This window comes from Temnothorax longispinosus, chromosome 4 (genome assembly GCF_030848805.1).
Source record: "Temnothorax longispinosus isolate EJ_2023e chromosome 4, Tlon_JGU_v1, whole genome shotgun sequence".
In the NCBI taxonomy this organism is placed as follows: domain Eukaryota; kingdom Metazoa; phylum Arthropoda; class Insecta; order Hymenoptera; family Formicidae; genus Temnothorax; species Temnothorax longispinosus.
In genome coordinates this window covers 19,045,751-19,072,329 of record NC_092361.1, presented here as the reverse complement: position 1 = coordinate 19,072,329, position 26,579 = coordinate 19,045,751, and the positions used below count along the sequence as shown (strand labels likewise).

Here is a 26,579-nt window from a genome sequence, read left to right as displayed (position 1 = left end):
TTACGATTATTACAAATTCTTCGTATACATAAAATTAATTGTATATATTTTCTTAATCGAATTTACTTTCTAAATATCATAAAGCAATTTTATGATTTCTTTTAATTTTGGAAAATTGTATAACCAAATTACTTTATATTTTACATTCTGAATCACTTTACACATCAAATTAATAACTATTTGTAAAGAAATTTATAAGTAAAATATTATTTGTGATATATTTGTATTACAACGGCCTCAACAATCTTCACAAAACATAAACGTTTAAAACATTTAAAATATAAAAATGCAAGGCCCTTTTTTGTTGTTTTCAATCCAGAATTTAATTTTCAGATAAATGTAATCGACGATGTAATATACAAGGTGTCTGATAATATAATACCCGCAGAGGGTAGGTAGAACAAGTTAAACTGAATAAGTCCTGTACCATTGTGCGATTATGACAATAAAAATAATGAGGTATTAATTAATGAAGATCTACGCGGCCTCGCCTTTATTATTGGAAGGAGCGCTATGTAAATAACAACAGTTACAACATGAACGACATTCATGCTCTCTTCTCGCCGAATCGCGCGAACACATGCTGTGGTTCGCATATCTTTATTAATTAATAACTCAAATGACAATTATAATTATTCGTTGTCACAATCGCAAAACAGACTTTTCTATTCAGTTTAACTCGGTCTATCTACCATCTGCGGATGTTACACTTATTATCAGATACCCTATATATAGGCGAGATAACAGGTCAGACACATATATACAAGAATATACAAGCCACGCTCGTGCCTCAATTTATTAATCGCCAAGTAATTAGTTCGAGTTTTTCTGTTCGTTTATAAACATTTTCTCACATGCGCTTCTCGTATACTCGAATCTAATGGCGAAGCACGTTCGTAGTATTAGAAAGAAGAAAAGGAAATTGATCAATCGCGCTTTATTTTGGTAAGTGCGAGATATAAGTATTTTGCGAGACTTGGCAAAACCTTGTACATAGACGTGACACGAACTACGGCGGCGTAGGTGTTCAATGTAAAATATTTACGATTTTTATTATGTGTGATATCTTGTAAATTTGGAAACGTAGATAAGCGAGTGTAACATTATTGTAATAATTATTTTCGTTGTGTATAATATGCTTATTATGTCAGCGGAGAAGAGAATATCAACATTTGTCGAACATTATTGTACTATATTATATTTGTTTTGCAGAAAACCTGAAATATATTGACAAGATAGTATATTGGAATGCAGTCTTACTTATTTTAGATACTGAATAATCCTACACGTGTACGTAGTATGTATTTTTTTAAAAGTTTTATAATTGATATATCTCTTTCTACAATAGTCTGGACATGACAAAATTATTTGTACATTATATTGATATATTTACATTCACATAGATACGATAATATCGCAGACTTATTATCTCAATATACACGATATCAATAATAATATCTGAGAAATTAATTTTAATAAATCTCATTAAAAAGATCTCGTTAAAAATATATAAAATACCTAATTGCGTGCATGGAATCTACACAAATAATAAATTGTTTTCACAAATAAATAAAGTTTTTACTTTCAATTTAATTCATATCCTTCCCCCCTCCGTTTCATACGGTACGAATAATGGCAGACAGAGAACTCGCGTGTGTGTTGGGTCTTCGAAGATTCCAAGACAAGATTATAAAAATCGTTTCTTCAGTGAATTATAGATATTGTATAGCGGATATAAGGTTCTTATTAAACTGGCCCCGAACTTGAGGAGCATCTCGTGGGGCGTATTGAACGGATAAAAAAAACTGGATAAGAAAGGGGACATATATACAGGAAGGGTTCGGTTGGCATGGCGCCACGACGTGTCTAGGCACCTACGCGGGAAAGAGAGAGAAGAGAAAAAGTGGAGGAGATAGCATCGGCATCAGGACGACCGTGGCGTTTTATTGCTCGATAAGCAGATGAATTCGTCAGATAATTTCCAGGCCCGATGCAGATGATTTTATTAGCTAAACCCGTACGAGAGAGACCCCGGAATTCTTCGGGTCGAGGATTGAGATGACACGGGCTCCGGGAAGATCACCAGAGATAAGACGAGATACTGAGGGAGGTCCGGCCAGGTGTCCTCGCGTGAATTCGTATGATCGATGATTTACGGATATGCTAATCTTTCGCACGGTGCGCATTATACGTTCGTTCACTCGTCCCGATTTGTGATATACAACGCGCGACAAGCGATCGACAAACGATCGACAAACGATCGACAAGCAAACTCACAGTGAACGAAGATGTGTGTTCGAAGCAAGACGCCAGAACACGTGAAAGCGAAGGCGACGAAGCAGGACGGTGGACACGAAAAATATAATTCCCGTCCTTGGATATACGTGCTTTTGTCTCGCTGCCCCCGTCCACCTCTTTTTTTGCCTCCCCTCATAAAAGCGAGATTCGTATTAAAAAGGCACGGTACATAATTAATGTCCGACGGTCACGAAAGATACGGAGCGCGAGCCGACGCCGGCATCCTATATACACGTGCCGATTTATAAAGAACATGCATTCCTCTACTCATACACGTGTTCACGTAGGCGCGTATGCGCGTCGCGTGCCGTTGGACCTGATCGTCGAACGAAGAACCGCGAGACTTGCGCACGTGCGTGTTGAAGTTGAACGCGGGCATTCTAAAAGCGCTTACATTAAATTCTTTAAATTAATAGCGGAATAATTAAACGCACGAAATCCGTGATGCGTTCTGCCGGTATTCTTCACAGCTCCGTTTCCCTCGCTGTAGAAGCTGTTATTAGCTAGCTTTTCTTTTCTTTTCTTTTCTTTTCTTTTTATGTACCCCTTCCGGCTAGTCTATATACGAATTCCGCGTACAAAAAGAAAAAAAAACTTGAATTATATGAACCTATTAATCCACATAAGACTCTCGTACTACATAGTGTGTAACGATTTTATGAGATTTTACGACTAACATTTAATTCGTAAAGTAACTTCGTATTGCAACTGTCACATTAAACTATTTCTAGTAATTACATAACGCGTAATGTTTCCAGATTCTCAAAAACGCAATGGTACGTTGACGTCAAAACTTTATCATTTACGTTCGTGAAAATCGATTAGATTAGAAGAATCCATCGAGTCGCAACTCGTGGACATTATCGCCGATGCACTTCCGTAGAAGCGGTGTAAAACGATGTAAGAGGATTAAAAGGCTCAGCCGATTGGCTCCCATTACCGGTCCTGTCCAGATTGTAAATCCTCCATAAAGCCATTGATAAATCACGCGCAACTTCGTGCGGGCGCGCGACTCGCCTTAACGATCGTTTCGCAAGTCTGCGTGCTTACGGAAAAGTAACGAGTCGAGTTTTAAACCCGAACCACGATCGCGTAATCGAATCGCGCAATCTCGTGTCGCTGATCGAGTAATTAATCAAAATTTCTGATGACAATTTCAATCAACCGCTATATAATACACAATTCTAATTAATTATTTACCAAAGAAAAATCTGTGTGGTATTTAAATATTTATCGGTAAATTACCGGTTTCAATGGCGTCACAGAATGTAAATTCTGTATAGCACTAATAAATCATATACACTATACAGAATTATGCGAATTATTAAAAAAATATATAAGATATAAAATTGTAATAAAAATTTTATATTTTTACCACAAGATACATATGTATATATATATATATATACAATATGTATATATATACAATTTAATAAATATGATAAATCAGTAAAAAATCAAGCATAACATCTAATTAAAAATATCTATATTATTACATTATTCTGGATGTCCCGCTTCCCGCTCAATGCTATATATGTCTAGCAGTCACTCGTGCAAGGTGATTCACAATAAAAACTATGTTTGTAAAAAATTAAAGTAATCTCAATATTTTAATAAACGTGAAAATATTAATGCCATCGCTACCCGCGAAATAGACGCAACCATCGCTGTCAAAGGGTTAAAAACTGCTCTGCTGTGAAATAGTAGACGTGTGTCGTGCGTTCCGGAGCCGGATCGTTCATGTGCCTCTGTTCAATGAATAATGCTCAGCCGCACCAGTGTGTAAGTACACTAAGCGTCGTAAACGTTTTTACATTCGCAGAATACATTTCATGGAATTATTTTTAAACAAATGTCTTCCATCTGTGTATATTTATGCATCATTTATAATAGAGAAATTAGACAATGTTGAGCGATAATGAATAGCTAGCATTTGTCATTTGCCATATCTTAAACATAAAATTAAAAAATAAATAAATTATGTTTTATAAGCTATTTTCTGTATCAAATAAATTTATAAATTAATTTTTTTTTTTATATTTTATAGATTAAATTTAAATTTGAGACGCGTGATGTATCTTATCGTCACTCCGAAATCTTTACTTAAAACAGCTGCCGGTATAAAGTTTATACCGGCATAATTTTCGAAGTATCGCGCAGTTTATCTTCTGCCAGCTGACGAATAATCTGACGAAACAGAGTAGAAGAGCTGTATCGTTATAGGTATATTGACAACTCATACGATCTAAGTTTATCATATGTTATCGCTCATTTTCGTTGTCTTTTCTTCCTCCAAGAATTGAGTGCGCAGATTTCGTATACGTCGCATCTAGACGCAATGCTCTAGGTCAGTCTAGGTTGAAAAGTGTCCGTTTAGTAAATGTTAAGGCGTATACAACGCCTAGTGTACACGTGAGGCAGCTACGTGGGCGTGTACGTGTGCCGGTATGATCTACGGGGGTTATTACAACGGCAACGAGGCACGACGCGAGTGCTCACCGAGGATACCATCGATTCTTCTCTACTCTTTGGCCCCTGCCACGATATAACATCTCGGCCCCGACCATCGTCGGTGTCGGAGTCCTTACCGGAGTAAATACACAAGTCGCGGTCGACTGCTGCATTCCGGCCGTAACGGGGTGTCGCGAATACGTGTTTTTTGTCTTTCTTCTGACCGCGAGAATACATCTCCGGGACGTTAAAACGCGTAACGTTGACGAACGAGATGAACGAGCGAATGGAATCTCTGACGATTTGTCGCACGAACAGAAAGAGACGCGCTACACATAACAATTTTCTCATCACTTGCAAGAATAGATACTCGCGCGAAAATGCAAAGGTTTAACAAAATATACGAAATGTGAAATCTGCGACTCCGAAATATGCGAGACGGCGCGGCGCGTCGTACGTCGCGCTCGTCATCGCCGATAATTGAAGTTACTCCGCAAACCCGCTGAGAGTACTTTTTGTTATCCGTGAGCGTGAAGTATTATCGCGAAGGAGGATAAATGGAGAGAGTCCGCGAGAGTGGAAGAGGCGCGAAAGAGGAGGGCCAAGCGAGCGTTTACCCGTCCGCTCCGATCCGGTGAATGAGAGGCAGCGGGAGAGCAGGAGGGAGAGAGAGAAAGGACGAAACGAGAATCGAATGAGAACGAGAGCCGGAGAGCGCAATTTGTAGTCGCTCTCATTTGTCACCGCGTCTCCCCTCCCACTGTACTCCCTTCACCCTTAGTCACCTACCATCTTGCCCGGCTCCTCCGTGAGAGAGAAAGGAAGATTCCACTTCTCCTCCTTCCACACGTTATATCCATCCACTATTTCCACTGTTACCACCACTAGGTAGGTAGATAACTCCCTCGTCCTTCGATTTTACCTTCTCCACCCTCTCTGTGTCGCTTGCACGCTCCTTCTATCGTTTCTCTCGCGCTCGACCCCGTCTTGGATTCTCGCAGGACAATTCTTACCAGATAACAAACAGATACGAAGATACATCGTAATACACAGATGCGATCATAATAACGCGTGCGTAGAATTGATTGAAAAAAATAAATTGCAGCGAAATCAACATATTGTAAAATAATCAGCACATAAGCTGGAAACTTCATATTTAGAATAAATCTTCTCCCTAAATTTTTTTGTTAAAAAATTATATTCTAAAATTTTGACATCTAATAGCGAAAATTTCAAGTTATAATAAATTATTTAATTCCGTTTTTTCTCTGGCCATAAAACGAAAAAGAAAAGAGGCAAATAAAAGGAAGCGAGACAACCCTGCAGGTTCGATTATTCGATAGCGCGAGCCAAACACGATGACTGCACAGCCATGATCATTGTAATAATTTTGTAAAATGTCATCCGGTCTCGCCCAGGAACCGTACCTTCTTCGATACTCCAAAGAGTTAGAGTCCGAGGAACCTGACTGGATTCAGCGAACGACGCATTTCGGTATATTAACACGTAACACATCAAGCAACCATCACACGGGCGCACCTGCGCCGCGTTAAAAGTAAGGGGCGCGCATACACGCCGTGCGCTTTATTATTTATACCCTGTAAAAGTCGCGTTTCCTTCTTTTTTTTTCGACTCTCAACGCGCGAGTCGAAGTGGAAACCGAATTCACGTGGCCCGGTTATAAACGTCCGCGTAAATTCGAGGCTGGTTAGAGATCGTAAAGTAGCATGATATGGCCGAGATACGGGTCCCGATGGCGTGGCACAGAAAATCATAAAGTCGATCCGTACGCCCCGCGGAAGGTCGGTGGGGTCCTGGCCTCTTAGGCCGATTGCTCGCTGACTCTCGAGTTTATTTGTCTTTTCGTTTCCCGGCCGCCAGCGCGAGCCTTACTTTGTCGCGTCTGGGTCTCGCTTATTAATTACGGCATATTCGCAGTCGTGTATTAACATCACGGTACATTCCGGAGAAATTCCCACTGCCAACGGAAAATGAAATTCTTCCGGGTCTTCTCGGGATATTTTATTAAAAATTTATTTATCTGTATTATACGCTAATTATATTATATCTGTGTTTTTGTCCACTTAATCATTTAATTATTTTTAACAGATAACGCAATTCGAATTATTGGAAACCTTAAAATCCAGCATACACTATGCACTATGTAAATAATATATAATTCTATGATAGAAAAATATATATTTCTCACATCGGAGAATTATAAATTTTTATAAATATATCTTGTTTTCATATATATAGAAGCATGATATTTAATTATAATTTTTTTTCGAGATACTTAGCTTATGCAAAATATATCACTGTGTATGGCTAATTTATATAATTAAGCTATTCTTAGTCTTTCCTTATTATTTTTTATTATCTTTTATCAATAAACATATTATCATTATGTTGTATATTAAATTGTTGAAAATTTATATTTTTGGAGCTACAAGGACAGATATGGAACGACGGCGACGTTTCACTTTCGTACATTTGCATCGTTTAAAAATTTTCTTGTAGAACCGAAAAAACGCGTGCTGACCTTTATTGATAGCGGAAAACAAGTGACTTAGACGTCTGGATCGACCTGTCCAACACAACTACACATAAAAACGATACTGACGTTTCAATGTGTGGCTGCCACAACAGGACGTCCGCTCTTATTATTATAAATTATTTATTTGCATTTCCAAATGATCCTTGAAGAATCACGGTATTATGCTAATGCAGAGATTAACATATAGGGAGGCCTGGCGCGATATTTCAACTCGCCTCACCATTTAGACTGTGGGAGTCTAGCCAAGGTATTTGATCTCTCCACACGACTCGAAAGAAAGGCGCGGGCCGAGGATATTTTATCATTTCTCCTGTTACAAAAAGGCATCTACGAAACTCTAAGAAATTCCTACGGACGGAGAGAGAACAATGCTCTCACGCTGAAATATTTACTAGTTAATCGCTTTTTGGTACAGCAAAATAGTCAATAAATAGACGTTTCTTATTTTGACGCAAAATGTCCAATTAAAAGTAGAGAAAACGGATACGATCCACATTTTTAGAAATTGCCTTCATTATAGTAAATCGACCAACTTTTCTTATCCTTAATTGTTTCTTAAATAGTATACATTCCTTTGAGAATGTAAAAAAAGTTCTTACAAAATGTATTAAAGATTCGTACCTTTATTGAATCAGCATCTGGATGGAACCCGGTACTTCGCGACGGACGTGACGATTAAAGGACAAAATCTCTAATCTGTAACAAAGATTGATAACATATTATGAAGATCGTGTTAAGAATCAGAGCTAATGACGTGTAAGAATTATCATACTTATTAGGGGACAATAAAAGCACGGCCCTCTTTTATCTAAAATTCGATAAGCGGCGAACATTCTAACCTTTCGCTAATTTATTGCAACGTAGGCCGGCGGGTCAGAGATTTTTCGCGCAGCCTTCTCGCGAGAGGGCTGTCGGCCCGGAGCGCTCATAAATGACTTAACCAAACGTAATTAACGATGGCCTATCATTATGTAGTAGCGGGACCACACCCTCGTCACATTATATGTTTATAAATCAGCCCGGAACGGCGACTAAAAACACGACGAAAATCGAGTGTCCGGAGGCGCCTCCTCACCACCGACCCTCCCGGAGCAGGTAGAGGAATTCTTATGCTAATGATTTTATGATCGTGGAAATGAATGCTCGTCATATTTTTTTAATCGCCTGGGTTTCCACGTACGCGAGTCCGCGGGACGGCGGGGCGAAGGCTGGGACTCGGAAATCGTTCCTTGTCTCCCACTGCCTACTTTATGTCCACCCGTTTTTTATCCCCGTTGTTACAGTCTTACGGCTATGCGCCCGTCTTATATGCGCTGTCATAATCGTAAAGTAACTCCGAAAAGGACGACTTTCAGCGTTTCCAAAGATTAAACAAAAATGTTGGCGCGGACAAGCTTAAACTCAATAATTGAATGCGGAATACGTTAAACGAGGGCATTAAGCGGATGTCGCTTAACGTGAATACAAATAAGCACGCGTGTATGTGGCAATTGAAATGTAAAATATGAATGGTTAAAGTCGGATCAGCAGGAACGATAAATATAGTGAATCATCATCGAGAATTTAATTCCATGTTCTTATTAGATTCGACTTGTTCAATTATTTAAAAAATTCATGCAATCTTATCGTTTCTTTTTCGATTGTGATTTATTCTAAAAGTTTAAAAGGTTACTTTTTTAGATGTTTAATATATTAAGATAAAAAAAATTTTTCCGGTAAAAATTAATTCGTTCAGATTTGCACATAAGTCATGATATTAAGATCAAGCATTCTTTGATATTCTGTATCAAAAAAATTTACTTTATTGTTATAATAATCGATTTTTTAAAAACTCTATTGTTTATCAAACTGTCGACAGCGTCGGTCGTGCTCGAGAATTCGGTATAGGACGCTTCAGTCGTGCCGTGCGAAGAAGATGTCAAAATAAGTGCAGCGAAACGTACGGTAGGATAAGTATTATGAGGTAACAATTACATTGTGCTGCGGCGCGAACCGCGTATGCAAATGAAAGATCGCCGTAGACAGTGCCCACAAAGGTGCTTGAGCGAGTAGCGACTCTCACACTCACGCATTCCGGGCAGGTGTACTAACAGCTGAGTCCAACCACCCACCCACTGCACACATATACGTACACATACATACCTAGGCTAACCTGACACCTTGATGGATACTATCGTGTCCCTTTCTTGCGTTGCATTGCATTGCATTGCGCAAGGTGCGTCTGTTACGATTGCCCTCTCTAGCGAAACTCACGATGCAACATTTGAGAGTGCATTGCATAAAGCGAGTGATGTAACAATATAAAAAGACGCTTCATAGGTATAGATAAATTAGAATATCGCACACAGCTTTTCCCATACGAAATGATTACGAAATAATTAACAAATATAAATATTATAACTAATGTTCTGATTGCGAACAGTTAATGATGGCAATGGGGATATTATAGATTGTTTCTGCAACCATTAATTAATGCTACCTCACCTACCTGACATATAACTTAACGATTCTGTCTTCTTCGTGAAGCAACATTAAATAGTAACGAATAATGAACTCAACAGTAGTTAAATCTAACTAATGATATATTCGAAATGTTATACAAAAAAATATAATTTCATATTAAATGTACCTATATATATAGTATGGTTCAACTTTTTTGCGCAAAGAATAAGCTAGAAAGAAATAAGTAGAAAATAAAATGTCGGCATTTACAAATATCATCTTAGGTCATCCTGCATCAATAATTCAATAATAACAGAGGTATTTCTTTGCTATTCTTTGCTATAACTGATGCGATTATTAATAATGATAAATTTTAGAAAATAAAGTATGTGAAAAAAGCGGAAGTTCGAAAGCCTAAGAGTATTATTTAATTCAGGAATAAAAGTGGCGATCCCCATGTTTGTAAATGACATAGAGAAAAAAGTGATTTCGTCCAGCGCGTCCTTCCTTCGCGGCTCAAGAGTCGGTGACAAAATCGCGTTGATATTCAAAGATAGTGGCGGTTGTTAAGTGCCTGAAATACAACTTCCTTCCGTTGTTTGAGTGCGCCCGACTTACAATTAGGTCTTTTCCTTTATACGCCGACGAAACTGCGGATCATCCTTCTGGATGATTGCGATTTGGAGCACTCCTCGTACAGGCGCGCGTGAACTGACGTAAAGGATGTCAGCCCGATAACAAAATAAAATTCGCGGGCAGGTGGCTGACTCGCGGGGCCAACAGGTTAAGAGCGCGCGCTCCTCGGAATGACTCGTATCGCACATGTTTCTCGCCGGTCATTTTTACGTGCTATATAGGTCAAAATTAGCATTTCCCCGCAGTTAATTGCGTACGAGTGGCTTTCCGGCAATCGGCGCTCTCCCTCCCTCTTCCTCTCGGTCTCTCTTTTTCTCTCTCTTTCTCACTTCCCGAGCTGCAGCGGCGCGTGTCAGTTCCGCGACGCGCCTTGCTTAACTCGGGTATGAAAATATAGCGCACGGAAATTACCGGGCGCGCGTAGGAGTATCCTCGCTGTAGAGCGACTCGAACAACGCGATCGATATCTTGACGTTGTGTGCGTTGCACGTTGCAAAAGCACGCTGGCCGATTCCGGCCGAGAGAGAGGCGCTATATCGATGACGAATCTTGATGGACTTTGACGGTGATTAGGGCTAGATTACCGATCAGGCTGAGGGGCAATTTCTGCGACGTCGTTTAACTTTAATCATAGTTCGATCATCCTTCCATGTCTCTAAAGACGATATCTTCACCGTTGATTAATTTCCACTACAGTTTAATTGGTAACACGTTCTCTTCTCTCTCTTTCTCTCTAGAGACAGAATTAAGAAAAAGTCGGAGAAAAAAACTAACTTATACAAAGTCGATATTAATATCGGAAGAACGATTCATACGTAGTCTGAAGAATTAACGTAATTTTTTCACAATTTTAGCAAATTCACGAGGTATCAGAGGACCTAAGGACCAGTTGATTAGCGGTCAGGAGGCAGGAAAAAAGCATGGCGGTGGTTTTCTGCGGCGGTTCGCCGATTGGACGGCGCTCGGGGAACAAGGAGTGCGTTTCGAGCTGCGAGGACGAAGCAAAAGAAGTAGGGACGATCGCGCCCGCGGGGATGAAACAACAATCTAATCGCGGACGCCATTTTGTTTCTGCCTACCGGAGCAGTAGTTGATATATGATCCCATTGGCTACCAAGCTGTTTGGTTCCCAGCTCTGTACCGGACGGCAGGCACGACCTCAACCTTATGGTGCCCGCTATATAAGCCCTGTACGCCCCGACGCTCTCTCTTCGGGTTGCCCTGGCAATTAAAATTCTTTTCCTCCTGCCATAGTTGCTCTCGCTGCTTCCCCGTCTCCGTGTGCTCGTCTCCTTCTCGATCTCTTCGTTCTCAACCTCCACGTCCGCTCCACCGTCAGCCTCCCCCTTTCTCCCTTCATCTCTTCGTCGTCTCTCTCTCTCTCTCTCGGTGCCCGACCGACGCGATACGCGCCGGCAATTAAAAGTGCCCGCTCGCCCCGGACGTTTACACGATCCTTAACTCCTGGTAGCGCAGGGGTTAAGGGAACTGACGTGCTCGCTTAAGTAGCTGGTCAAGGGAAACGGGTAATTATGCGAAATGTCAGCGTTTCCGAGCGCGGCGCGGCGCGGTGCGGCGCGAGCCGCATTATCGCGGAGTCGAGAGGTCTCGTCGATTCTACCGGCGCGATGCAGCTTCGTTAACGATCCAGGGAGGAGGGGTCGGAGAGGTCGGGATGTGCGATAGCTTGTATTAAGCTAACGTCGCCATTATAACGCATTAAAATCCGCGCGCGGTATTCAACGGTCGCTTTGCCGCGCGCCGACGATTCGTACAAATCGAACACGCGTCCAATATTATCGTTAATTTCCTTGAGCGTTTATGGTCACGCATAGCGAATTGCGAACACGGTGTTTTCGGGAAACGTCAAGTCTGATTTTTTAATTACATGGAAAAATTTGGGAAAGATCGTATAAGAGGATATTAAATCAGAATAAAAATACATATGAAATAATTCCGCACATAGTGTTATAGTTTCCTTATAGAAATGTTCGCCCCATCAAATTTTTTAAGCTAAATTAACCTCATCGCAATTATTATTCGATAATGATACGCTCTATTTTTAAGAATCGAGATTATTACGACGTAGATAATTAAGGGAAATCAATAAAGGAATCGACGATTGTGAAATTTTTGTGAATTAGAATTCTAAGCAATAATGATTTGCTTGCGATTTGTCAAATCGTATACTATTTTTTCTGTTTTATTTTGACTCATCGTTCGATGGGATCAATACTGTATTCCACCGATGTGCCAGGATGTAAATTCACGATGTAGTTCGCCCTTAGTTCCGAGTAAACTGCAATGAATCGGCGTTCGCGAAATACATTTAAATTCGACCTATTTTTCGTCCGCGTGACACTCGTGCGGTCGTTTTATCAGCCGTGGTTCAATTACCATGGTAAGTAACTCGCATGCGGTTACTTTCGAGCAGGTGACTCCCGACCGACTCTCGCTTTACTGGGTCGATTTATTCATTTACATTTGCCCCGCGCGCCTACACCTGTTTCTCGCGCCAACACGTAAGCGATCAACGCTTTAACTAACGAATACGTATTCATTATTTGTACCACAGTTCAGTATTCGTATTCCTACGAAGATTTTTATGGAGGCCGAAGAAGTACTAGTGAGAATATTTGATGTAAACGATAGCAATAGAAGCTTACGAATCATTTGCAGGAAATTTTCCGCAAATTTTTTAAATTATAGAAATAAAGTCAAATGAATAAAAAATTTTAAATAATAATTTCTATTTTTTCAAGTACAATTGTTTAATTAAAAAGGCTTCGCGTACTCGATCGCAAATATAGCTTCTTCGGCTCGGTCAAGAACAAATGTAAACAGGAGATTTGTCACCATCGTTATCGTAAGAATATCACGCTACGCGCTTTTTGGTGGCACACGAGCGGCGCCTAAGGTTGGAACGCTCCGGCTAGAATGCAAGGAACTAATTGCCGGTACCTCCGCATCCTCGCGACCGCCGCATTCCCGGAATGCTCGGTCGTGGCGATACGCGACCGATTACGAACATATAAAATGCCTTCGCGATCGTTCCCTGCATTCTCCAGTCATAGCCGGAGACAGATGACTCTTTACCTGTTTTGACAAATTGTCCAGTCCCATCGTTTTTATTTGTCTGTTTTTTTTACTCTGTCTCTTCTATCTACGATGAACTTTCGCATCGCAAGAAACGATGCAAAACATTGTCGCGAAAATAGAATTTTTCTATAATAGAGTGGAAATAGTCACCGATTTACGCCCAGTTTGCACCCAGAAACAATTTATGTAAGCTAATTATTCGTATCTCAAACAACCCGTTTGCTCAAATCAATAATTTGTAGTAAAAGATATTTTATATGTAAAGTACCCAAATCCCCATATCTATATATAATAATTAAAATTTTAACTTTTTGTAAACGTTCACAAATGGATGGCTATAAACACATGGTATACAAAAATTAGTATTAAATTAGTTAGCTATTTGTCTAGCTGATTAGTCTAGCTATTTAGAGTAAGGCATGTGTATATATCGTTCCTCTTTCACGAGACTGTCTTCCTACGTTATCAGCAAACGCGATTCTGCTATTAGAACGCGGACGGAATTAATTACGGAACCGTATCGGATTAACACAGATTGCCGAGCGCGCCGTGCACGGCGTGCATTACCGCGCGCGCCGCGACAGGACAAAGAGGAGTTACTAATTTCGAACAAGTCTATATTTGGGGTCCCTCGCGTGTGCGCCTCGCCATCGCCGCCGCCCTCTCCGCCTGGGACCCCGGCGCGTTCGTTCTTTTAATATCGTCGTCGGGCCCCGGACACCATAATATGCGAGGTCCGTATACGCGGGACCCAGGTCTCGGGGCTCCGGTGCTTGTCGGCCGTGGTATAGGATATAGGTACCGGGGCCTTAACCGTCGCTCCCCGGTCGCTAAGGCTAAGCGTGTATACATGTTCGGTGCATAAATAAGGAGCGCAGCTCGGGAGGCATTAAATCACGCGCGAGGATCGCGTGTGTGCGGACGGGACGGGACGGGACGGGACGGAACGGGACGGGGCGAGGGCGGGGGCACGAGAAGAGGAAAACGAACAGAAAAGAAAGGGGCAGAAAGAACGGGGGAAAGGAGAAACGGAGGCGGGATAAGGACGAGGGAGGAGCGCGGGTGCGACGCGCGCGGATAACCCGAACCACCGGATCCGCAGGATGCATCCTCACGGATTCGCGGCGCTACGTCGTCCGCGCGCGGGCACGCACCCCCGCCGAGCCAATATGCCCCTTGCCATCAACCGTTGCCCACCTTCTTGAGTAGTCCCGCGATTATGCTGAGAGGTACCCGTGCGGACGGTGAACGTGTAACGGCCACGACCGAGTCGTGGCTCACGTCCCAGAGTCCAGTTTCGGGGATGCGGAAAGTGATGCGCCGCGGGCACTGCAATTAAATCGTCACGCGATCGAATCCTGTCGCGAAATCGCGTCGACTTCCGATAGCGCCGATGGCTTTATTTTCTTTCTTAACACGCTAATATTACCTATAGATTTTGAACTAGACCTCTATATTTTTTCAGAAATATATTTCAAGATAATAATCATCAATAAAGACAAAAATTTAACATATTTTTTGCGTGATTATTTTGTAACAATGTTAAAGTTCAGATTTCTTTTTCTTTTCTTTATGAGACCATAATAAATTAATGAGATAAATGACAAAGTTGATAGATAATTGTATAAACTTGCTTATATATTTCCGAAAAATAAATAAAGAATATAATACTTTAACTTACTAATATAATATACTTTATCTGTTTATACATGCGTAAGAGATACCTTAAGTCGTGTGTGTGTATTACATTCCTTATTTCTCCTCATACCACATAACGTAACTTGCGTGACATGAATATCGTAAAAACATAGAAATTTTTTAAGAATGCTCAATGACCGAGGGAAAATCTTGATGCGATAGTGGCGAGATTAAGGCAGACTGGTAGGTACATACATTAGGGGCAAGGAAGTTCTCGAGACTCTAGATACAGAACTCAATCCGTGAGCGCCGTTCGAATCCCGTAACGAGACGGCCGCGTAAAGTGGAGAAGAAGAAACGAGGTAGACCCGAACAGTATCCAAAAACGCCTCGTGCAATCTATCACGCGCAAAGAGCGCAGCAAGAAGCGAAGTTAGGAATGTTAATGTGGGCAGCGGGAGCAGGCAGTCGGTGCGCATGCGCCACCCCCCGCGGAGCCAATCACCGCCCGAGAAATGGTAGCTGCGCCCGAGTCAGCTCCTCGCGAGCACCATAAGCCCGGGAAGATGGAAGAAGAATCGCACAGGCTCCTCTTCGCGTTCTCTCTTCTCCTCTCTTCCTCCACCTTCTCTGCCCTCTTCTCGGTCTCCTTCTCCTACCATTTCGAACCATTGGATAAAACGCGGAGGAGGGAGACGTGGAAATGAGGCAACGGCGAGAAAGAGCGAGAGTAATGAGAGAGGAGAGAGGAGAGCCCGGACTGTGGAAGCCCGGACGCCGATGAGGACCCGTAGAAGGAGGAAGAGGCTGATTGCGTCCGGGGCGCGTAAATCTTGTTGATGGAAATTGTTCGCGGACCTTCAGTTTGTTCGGCGATTACATCCTGCGGCGAACGCGTTCGCCGGTAGCGGAGCCTCCTCTCCCCCTCCCCCCTCTCTCTCTCCTACTCCTATCCTCTCTTTCTCTCCTTCCCACTCTCTACGCCTATCCGTCCTCCGAAGGACCTCTTTCTTCACGGACGCCGAGATTAATGAGCGCACCGCTCGGTACTTTTAATTCCGAAGAGCGAGTGCAAATAAGTACCGCCATCCGTCTTGCCCGCCAATTACCACCGGGCAGGGAGAGCCCCCCCCCCTCTCTCTCTCTCTCTTTCCCTTTCTCTGTCTTTCTTTCTCTCTCTCTTTGTCTACTGTACTCTCATTTTAGTTTCCTTCGCCGCCGTCTCTCTTTTTCTTTCCGTTTCTTCTACCTATAGCGTCTTTACGCAACGAGTACGCGTCGCGTTTGGTATTTGTGCCGAAGAGATTTTCTAGCCGCGTAAGTTCGAGTGGCTCTCGCGAGGCTGATGGATACCGAGGTGCGTCGGTAACTGGTAGCGGGTAATGAAGACGCCGTCCTGCGCCGGCGACTTTTTTCCTCGCGGCCCCGTTCCTTTATCCCCGTTTCTCCTTCGGATTTTAATTCGCACATCACGCGCATTAACTTCAACATATGTTACGCACGGTGCATATATTTCGATTTGCGTCTCGCCGAGTAACGAATGCGTTGAATTTGCGAACGTGTATCGCGCGCGCGTGAATGTTTCTCTTCGGCGAGGGGTACCCCGACGATAACGGAGGGGGGGGGGGAGATTCTCACGCGATACCCTTAGGCAAATAGTGGAGCACGTACGAACTTCATTAACTCACAAGTTTATTAAGTCTCACGCTATGGCGTAAGGATGTAACATATAGCTTTACTCGTCCAAGCGACAGAAATATCTACTAAATATAAAAACAAGACAGGATTGCTTGTCGAACGTATCTCGCGGACGGTTCTTTCGATGCAAAATGCTATCTACTCACCGATAAAAAAAAGTGCCAAACGCGGGATTTGATGAGTTTTCATTCAAACATGTAGACTCGTCAAGACTTATCGGCGAGGAGAATAATCAACGAGGCTGCATTCGCCGCGCGCGATATTCCGAGACAATGTTTTATGTATATATGCGTTCCGATTTAATCTCGAAGTTTATTGCAATTCCGAACTTGGTTTCCGAGTAACCGTCACGCGGCCGATGAACAAATGATACCTTACACCCACGTCTGGAGTCCGAAACTGTCTATAGACAGCGAACGCGCGCAGCCTCATACCGCACGAGGATCCCAAATTAGAGGAATGTCTGATTTACATCTCGAGATATCTCGGATGAAGCTATAAATAATTTCGGTGGTGGAATGTTAATGCGACCCTAGGCCAGAAAGGACTGAGCGAATGGTCCGCGGACCTCCAGTCCGCGCTCGACGTCCAGTCAAATTGGAAATACTACTACCATCACCACCGAATCCGTTGTACCTCTTCACAAAAACAGCGACGAAAACGAAGAGAGAATTCACGTTAGTCTCACGTATAACGATCGAATACATATTAATAGTCTGAATCACATACGGTCGGTTGGCAAATATACAATTTAATTGATTCACTACTTTTTTCTAAAGAATGCAAAAAATATAAAGAAAGAGAAAGAGGATCGTTTTACCATGAGTAATTACGTGAATCAACAACGCTTTTAGATATATCTTTTTGTAACGTTTAATGGACAGCGAGTTACTCGAATATCGCAAAAAATCGACCGTCCCGGGAATTCCGTCGTGCGACCTATACGCGATGTATCTTATACACCGCGACGATAGGTGAAGATAGCAAGAGAGACGTACGGGATGCGCGGAGGCTGAGACAGGGACAGAAGGAAGCGAGGGGGACACGTGAGGGTAGGAGACGGGAGAGGAGACGCGGCGCAGGACGGAGGGAGAGTCGAGCTGTCAGAGGCAGAGACGTTCTGGGATGGCCCCCATCCTAGTCCTCGCTCTCGTCGTCCTCCTCGTCTGTAATCGTGGGGGCGGTAACGTAGTCCTGTGCCCGACAGGATCACATCGCCACGCCGCTACTGTACCTATATACCTACGTACGTACAGCACAACGCGTGGCGTTGCCCTGCCTGGCAGGCAAGTAACGCGGACTGCCAATCTCGGCCGCCTAACGCAAAATCAAGTCGGAGATTGTCCCATTGTATAACCCAACGCTCCTCGCTCACCCGCCTTCGAGAAGCTTGCGAGATAACCGTCGACCTCGCGCGCGCAGTTAAACGTTCCTACCGGAAGGCGTGGAGGTGAAACGGACGATATCGCGTAATAAATTATTGCGATAATTTATAGATTGGGCAGTATTATAATATTGAATGCAAGAAGAGTATGATGATAAACGAATGGAAGAAAAAGTAATATGCCTAGAATCAATTTTTTTAATATAAAATGTAGAACTAATGTTATATACACAGCATATCGCGTAGTTAAGCTATCTGAGCCAGATTATCAAAACATAAAAAATTTTATATTACATTAAAAATTTTATTTGCTAATTATTTGCTATTTTTTGCTTTTAAAAGTAAATTTTTTGCTCCAGCTATTAAAAAGTTACGAAGGGCTGGATAGCTTAAGATTAAGCTATCCAGCTACTGTAAAAAAAAACATATACATAAGTCAAAGCAAAAAATTAATAATACCAAAATTATTTGCTACTTTTTTGCTATTTTTTGCTTAAAAAATAATTTTTTTGCTCACACTATTAAAAATTTACAAAGGGCTGAATAGCTTAAGATTAAACTGAAGATTACAATGGCCACGCCATTGTAAAAAACAGCATATACAGAGCAAAAAAATTATTTTTGCAAGCAAGTAATAGCAAAAAAAATAGCAAATAATTTTGGTATTATTAACTTTTTGCTTTGACCTATGTATATGTTTTTTTACAATGACTGGTTAGCTTAAGATTAAGCTATCCAGCCATTGTAAAAAAAAAACATATACATAGGTCAAAGGGAAAGTTAATAACACCAAAATTATTTGCTATTTTTTTGCTATTATTTGCTTGCAAAAATCATTTTAATCTTAAGCTATCCAGCCCTTCGTAACTTTTTAATAGCTGGAGCAAAAAAATTACTTTTAAAAGCAAAAAATAGCAAATAATTAGCAAATTAATTCCATATAAAATTTTTTTTTCTGATAATTTGGCTTAGATAGCTTAATATACCTATAGCGCGTTGCGTATATCATCTCGTGGGATGTACTGGCGCGTAAAACGATTAATCCGACAAGTAGTTAATTTTACTCTACGATCAAGTCATCGCGTCCCCCAAGAACATCCATAAGTAACAACTTTTTTTTATGGAGTATGACATATACGCTGTGATTACTGGATGAAACAAAATACGGGACGCAATCGATCACAACATTAGAGATATCGTCGAGAGTAACCTGATCTGTGCAGTAAGATAAATAATAAGCCGACAATGTGTGTGTGCGGTAAGAGGGTCAAGAAATACTTGGCATCTAGTATCCTCTCTCTGATTTATAAAGAAACTACTTTTTAGGAAGCTTGTTGCAATTGTAAATTATATTATAAATTTAATAATAATTATAGAAATACTATATACATGTAATTTATTTGAAAGTATATCGGGAAATAAAGAATCATTTTTATGTCTAAATTTGTCACACAATCCACTCATCCACTCATAATCAATATAAGTGCAACTATGTGATAAATATGGAATTTAAATCTATTTACATCATTAATTTAAATATACAATAAATATATCGAAAAGAGCTATTCATATGATTCAAGTGATTGTAAATCAATGTCCCCTCAGAATTCATACGGATTCGCATTTAATTCGGCCATATTTTCCGATGATATATATACGGGGTTAAATGACAATGGATTAAACGGCAAGTACACAGAAGATAACCCGCGTCGAAATACAGCGACTCTTGCACCGCAATTCCGCACGCATTCGGTCGATCGCGTTCTTCTTCGCTCGCAACCTCGACGCGGGATTAATGGGCCTCCTCCACGTGGAGGAACCGGCATTCAGCAAGATCCCTCGGGATCCCAGAACGGATAATATTTCGAGCCACGGAATGAGGAAAAAGGAGGGACGAAGCGCGGACACGAAGAAGAAGAAGTCAGTCGCGCCGTATCTCCCGAGTTCGGAGTCTGTCGAGATGGAGCCCGCTATAATTTCAGCATCGATCATTCGCGAAGCGCCGGTCGCCCGCGTAAAAGCGTCGACGAGTCGCAACGGAACCTCCACGCGCGGTGTCGTAAAAAGAGTTACCGCACCGAGAACACGGAATACTTTATTCATTCGGGGACGAGGGTTAGCACGGAGAAGGGTTCGAGGGGTACGCCGGTACGCAGTATGTTTCGATAGAGCGTATAGAGAGATGCCAATAAATATGTCCCCGTCGGGCATGCAATATGTATGCCGGTGCCTGCCAATCCGCGGATATATAAGACCCGCGGACCCAATTCACCACGACTTGTCTCCTTTTCTTCTTCCTCGTCATCTTCTTCTTCGTCTTCTTCTCATTCCCGGGGCCCGACGTCGTCGGCGCCGCAAAAAGGGCCCCGGCTTACGCGCGAGCGATCTGATGGACGTATTGAGACGAGATGTACCGCCACGACGATGATAATCGATACCAGGGTTCTTAAGTTGGATCTTGGTGGTCGGATGTTTACACGGAGGTTCTGCGTTATCCCGTGTCGCTTGACGCATGTCCGCGGTACTATACTGACAGCACACAGGATCTTTTTATCAATTTTTAAAGCATTGGACAAAAAAGTCGTTTATATCCCATGCAATTATTATATATTGCCAGAACGCGCGCGCGACTCTGATCTACTCTATTTTTTCTCATATAATTATAAGAACTCTTTAGAGAAACAATCCATATTGTATATTTGCAACTGAGATTAATCCGAGGATTAATCTAATCGTAATTAAACTCTAAAGCAGATAAGTAGATGAGAAAATATTTTTAAATTAGAAGTCACACTTCAAAAAGAACGACATTAATCGATCACGTGTAAACGCAGAACTAAATTAGCGACTTAAGAGATTGGAGACCAGGCGGAAGAGTCTGGCTTGCAAGGACAAAGCAACATTTAAATGAGCGTTTGAGAGAGAATGGTACATCGACGAAGTTGAGTCCCTTTTTGTCGCGGGTGAAAGGAGGACGGTCGACGCATCGGGTGGTCGCCGATCGCGACGGATAGACGTCCGATCTGGCAACAAAACATTCGCCGATCTGGCGTATTAACGATCTCATCAATAAAGCTTTCCTTCGTGTCCGCGCAGACGACTCTGAGGCCTGAGGAGCACGACGCGAATCGGCGGGCCTTCCCTCCTGGTATCGCGCAAGAAAAATCACCAATTTGTTGAATGCACTGACCATAATCCTACGAGAAAAACTAACATTTCGTATACGTTGAATCGAAAGGATCGAGTATATACATCGGTACAAATGTCGTGTACGAATCAAACAAGGCCCCCTTTTTCGGCCGACATCCGGAATTGGTACACGTCGCGTGTATTAATCGGGGAATGGATTAAACGAGATTTTTTGTGATTTTCTGACGACGAAGGTATTTCTAAAAAGCCCTCATCGTTAATATTTAAACTATATATTTATTTAATTGCCAGAATTTCAGCTTCTAGAATTGTTTGAAATTGTGGATTTTACGAAGACCGTTCTCGATCGATAGAAGCGAAGCTCGCCAACGCGCTTCAACGTGCAAGCGGTATGTTGAGAAAACTATCTACGTGTTTAGATCTTCGCATTCACGCGCTCGAACTGGTTAATTGACGCTAGACAGATGCATACTTGCTTTTACCGTCCTGCTAACCGTATCAATTCTACACGCTCGGCTACGCAAACAAACAACGTATTTTCGGATGTTGACTCAGTGTGGAAATGTACACCGAAGAAATATTTGCCTTGATTCCGTATATCTGCTCGGTGTATTTCGAATACCGGATTTCTTCATGATAATGCTATCGTTTCTCAGATTTGATTAATGACTAGGGAAGCAAAATCGTTGCGTGATCATCTTTTACATTACTAAACAGTAAAATTCCTAGGTCATAATGATTGCTCTAAATTGCTCCTATTCATTCTTATCTGCTCAAGATATTCGAGCGGTCTATTGTGTCGGTAATTAATAAAACGCGAGCGATTATAATTCTAATGATCATAACATCCGACATTTCAGCGTTTAATAAAACGCTGAATAGCTTACATCTAATAAAATGCTGAATAACCAACCCCACAATACTTAATGTTTATGCATAATCCGCGATACGTCGGCATACAAGTGCCTCGATTAACGCGCCCTAGATTTATTTGCCGCACAGGGGAGCTACGGTTTTATTTCTATTCTCGGCTCGAGCGCGCGCGCGATTTAAGTGCAGATTTCCGGTGAGTCGCGCGAGATAACGTCATGCGAGGAGAGGTTCCGCTTCGCGATCGCTCAACGAAAAGGAAACATAAAGAGGGGCTTTTCTTCCCGCGCGCGCTCGTATATCATGGTCTCGTAATAATATCTAGTCGCTTCCGATCGCAAGCACCCACGTGTAACACGGTCGCGCACCACGCGTGTCGCGATAACTCTTCTCCAGAATTGCCGCAATTTATTGTTTATCACACATCGAATTTCGCTTCGCAAATATTTTTCAAGTTAGAAATAACTTTGACACAGATAACGAAAATCTATAACCACACGTAAAATTACATGTTTTAATCTTTAGAATAATACTTATTATTTTGTCAAATTAACATGAGTCGAACATTCTCAAGATGCCTAATTAGGTATACCTAATAAATCAATGTCAAAATATCTGTATAGATATATCAAAATATATAATATATTCTTATTTAAAAATAAGAAATTATGTACCCACAAAAACCACTTTTGGGTGAATTCTCTGGCATATAATTATCATGCAGCCACACGAAAGTACGAAACGCATTACGTGTATTCACAGAAAAACCCCGCGTTTGATCGCACGTGCTCGAAGCGTAAAGTATTCACATATTGACGCGTGCATTCATATTAATGTAACGCGTGGCGAGTACATTTTGCGTGGGGTATCGAAAGACCATAGACTGACGATGAGTTACACTGTGGGTTCCGTTGTGCTATACGATAAGGGGCTCCGTTTTTGTTCATGGGTGGTAAATTCGTTCCCCGAAGCTGTCTAACGCATTATCACGCAAAAAATGAGATTTTGAATATTTGCGTTAATTACGATAACTTTCGTATTTTCTTGCGGTTTCTGTGAAAATGTTTCTAAGAGTAGAACAAATATTCTAACAAAATTTGTAATACTATATATCACTCAATTATATGCTACTGTTCACTTTTTGTTTGTACAACTTCATTAGTAAGCTATTGAAATTTAAAGACGAATTCTTCGCCTCGAATCGCTTTGAAATTTCAATCATAATTTGTTTTGAGGCATCACAATCAATGTTACAAGAAATATTTAAGAGCGACTCTCTCGATTAAGCCGTCATTTTACGATAATGTCACGTTTTGTAGGATTAGGGAACTTTACGCTCGGTGAAAGTATCGATTAAGATTGTATACCGGAATATTTTGGCAGGATGAAAAGGGACAAGGCAAGTTTACCGGCGCTCGTTACCGCTAAACTATTCTTAAACTAAACGGTTTATCACCTAACCCTTGCTGGTAAGAACTGTACAATTACCGAGTCGCTCTTACCGGCCAGATTCGTGCAGGAACTAAAATATGGTAAATCGTAAACTCCCGCCGTTTATGTTACGCGCTAAAGCGAGGATCTCCTACGCACAAAGACAATCTACTACTATACCAAATTAATTTGTAGTCTGCACAAGCCACTATAACTTTTATTGCCTCGGAGCTTGACCATCGTCCTGAAACAACCTCATTCGCGATAAAATGTTACTGAGTAAATACGTATAAAATTGAATTCTGAAAATATATTATAAAATGTGTCGAGAGCGTCGTATTATTATTCATGTTTGTGGAAAGAATCGTGTCAACGCGGAATATTAAGTAAAATTTTGATAAACAACAACTCCTACGCCCAGTTCGTCAATATAAAATCGAGAGTATGAATGAAAATAAACCAAGTGATGTATAGCATCGGTTATATTTCTTCACGAGCGATAGCGGATGAATTCATGCGCGAAGTTGTGCGGAACGATCGGCCCACCGTATGATCATCGTATATATGGGGCGGAGAAACGAGGGATGAACGTGTCAGAAGCAGTCCCTGGGGTCTAATTATGAGTTTGTACAGAGGGTCGGTTAGTCGACTCCACCGCGTAAGGAAAAGGCTCTATTGACTCATTGACCGAAATATCTTCATTGAGCATCTCGAATGAATTAATAACACGTACACGCCATGTATAGCGTAATGAATAGATACAACGCCTGATATTGTCAATCCGGTAGAATCTAAACAATTACAGCGACTAATTGTAAAGCCGAGCTCGTTTGCCCGTAACATATACGTTTGCACACAAATGTAACACGATATTGAGAGGCGGAATATGAAGAATAAAAAATAAAGAATAAAGAATTCAAAAGAACCGTCGGTCTCAGAAAGACTTTAAACGCTATCAAACGACGGCCGCATCCGACGTCGGAATCAAGATTGAGCGATCGCGTTGCCGGATCGCGCAACCATAAATAATCCCACAGAAATCGTGGTGTCATTAAGATCTCGTCGCACGTCGATGCTCGCACGGTGTAAGGTGCGTGTCCCGAAGAAACTGGGAAGAGCGACGGCGAGGGATGAACGTTGAGGCCGGGGTGATGGGCGGAGGTGGGGTCACGAGTCGACGGAAAGTTCGCCCCGGCAATATTTCGCGGCGTGGTCGGACAAAAGGGGACACAATGCCGAAGGCAGGATCGATTCTCCTCGCTCGAGAGAAGAGGATCGCGGACGGGAGGACCAGGGCTACGTGGTTACGTTGCATGAGAGACGCCGAGTAGTCCGGGCCACATTGTTGCCGAAACGATGCTCACCGTTGGGCTTGGGGAAACAACGAGCCACCGGACTCCCGAGAGACGTAATTAATCACTTTTTGTTGCGCAAGGCGAGGAGAGAGAGAGAGAGAGAGGAGGGAGGAAGGGAGAGAAAGACGGAAAGAGAAAGATGGAGAAAGGAGATTCCCGCACCGCGCGTTGGGACGCTCTCGAGGATAGGCACCGCGAGTCGATGGCCTGGCTCCAAGATTCCCGATTCGAACCGATCGATTTAAAATCACTCATTAATCGATGGAAAAATATCGCAAGCATTAAACTTTAAGATGATGAAAAAATTCAATTATATACTTTAGCAATTTCCATATATTATATTCTTTCACTTATTATATAAGGATATGATAGCTGCATATCGTATTCAAGTTTAAATAACGTTCTATTAAAAAGTTGCAAAAAGTGTGGCGCTTAATCGAGATTAATTCGATTACACAGTTTCTATTAATGTCAGATTCGCTCTTAACATTTCCATTTGCAATAAGAATTTTGCCTGCATATATTCCTATTAGCATAAACATATAAATTTTATAATTAACATTATTATATTTCCTAAAATCATTCGTACAATGTCACAAACGTCAAAAAGATTTCTGACACACTCGACCTTTACGAATCGCTACATCGCGCAAATAATCGTAGCGAAATATTCACATGCGTTTCTCTCTCGTCGTTTCCCTTCTGTCCCACGTTCCCACGACAAAGATCAGCGACCGATGGTCGCGAGGTTCCCTCGAGAGGCCCGAGAAGCTTTTCGGCTATGATCCGGTAATTACCAACGGAGCTAGAGGTCGTTGGGGCTGTTAACGTTCGGCGGCTAATGGTATGCACGCCGGCAATAAAAAGCCTGTAACAACGGACAGAAATCAAGGGAAAAGAAAATAGACGGGTGAAGAGAGAACGGGTGGTAGTGGCGGCAGCGGCAACGGCGGTCAGGGGGGAAGTCGGCGAACGCACGATGAGGAGAGACTCGTATGCTTGCACACATACGGCGGCTAACACCGGCGAAACAGGGCCCCGAAACGACTTTACGGGAATTACACCCGCGAAATCGGGGAGATATGGAGCCGCGAAATGCGATGTGGCCATCCGTCACTCCCGCGGCCTGCGATGTCCGCGCCTGCCCGGCCGACCGGCTGCCTGCCGGTTCGCCCGGGCCCTCTCATCTCCTCACGCACAGGTGTTGGGTTCTCTCGCGAGAGCGGCAGAACCCGGTAACATCTCATGGATGCAATGTCACCCGATAATGGACCTACCAATGCTTGCTCTCGCATAGAAATTAACTCTCTTGCACATGATATACACGCTTCTCGGTTTTACGTTTCAAAGGATGAAAAGTAAATAATATCGACAAACTTAAACGTTATAGATACACAAAACAGTGAACAGCTTGCATTTGTTAAGTTTGTTAAAGCAGTAAAAACGTGACAATTATAAATGAATTTTTTTAATATCTGTAGTATGGGACCTTGAACTCAAAATTATAGTATCAAATAAATTTCGAAGAAATAGAGAAACACTTCTAATTTCTATTTTGTTTTATACATAT

The 26,579-nt window shown here is 42.0% G+C and overlaps 1 protein-coding gene across 1 annotated transcript in view; it reads right to left on the bottom strand.

The window, feature by feature from the left end:
- The window catches only part of LOC139811707 (ester hydrolase C11orf54 homolog), a 203,145-nt gene that overhangs the window by 158,578 nt on the left and 17,988 nt on the right, over nucleotides 1-26,579 (bottom strand). Inside the window, exon 2 of the mRNA XM_071776058.1 lies at nucleotides 7,928-8,002. The gene's annotated coding sequence lies outside the window, so the exon portion shown is untranslated. The remainder of the gene's footprint in view (nucleotides 1-7,927; nucleotides 8,003-26,579) is intronic.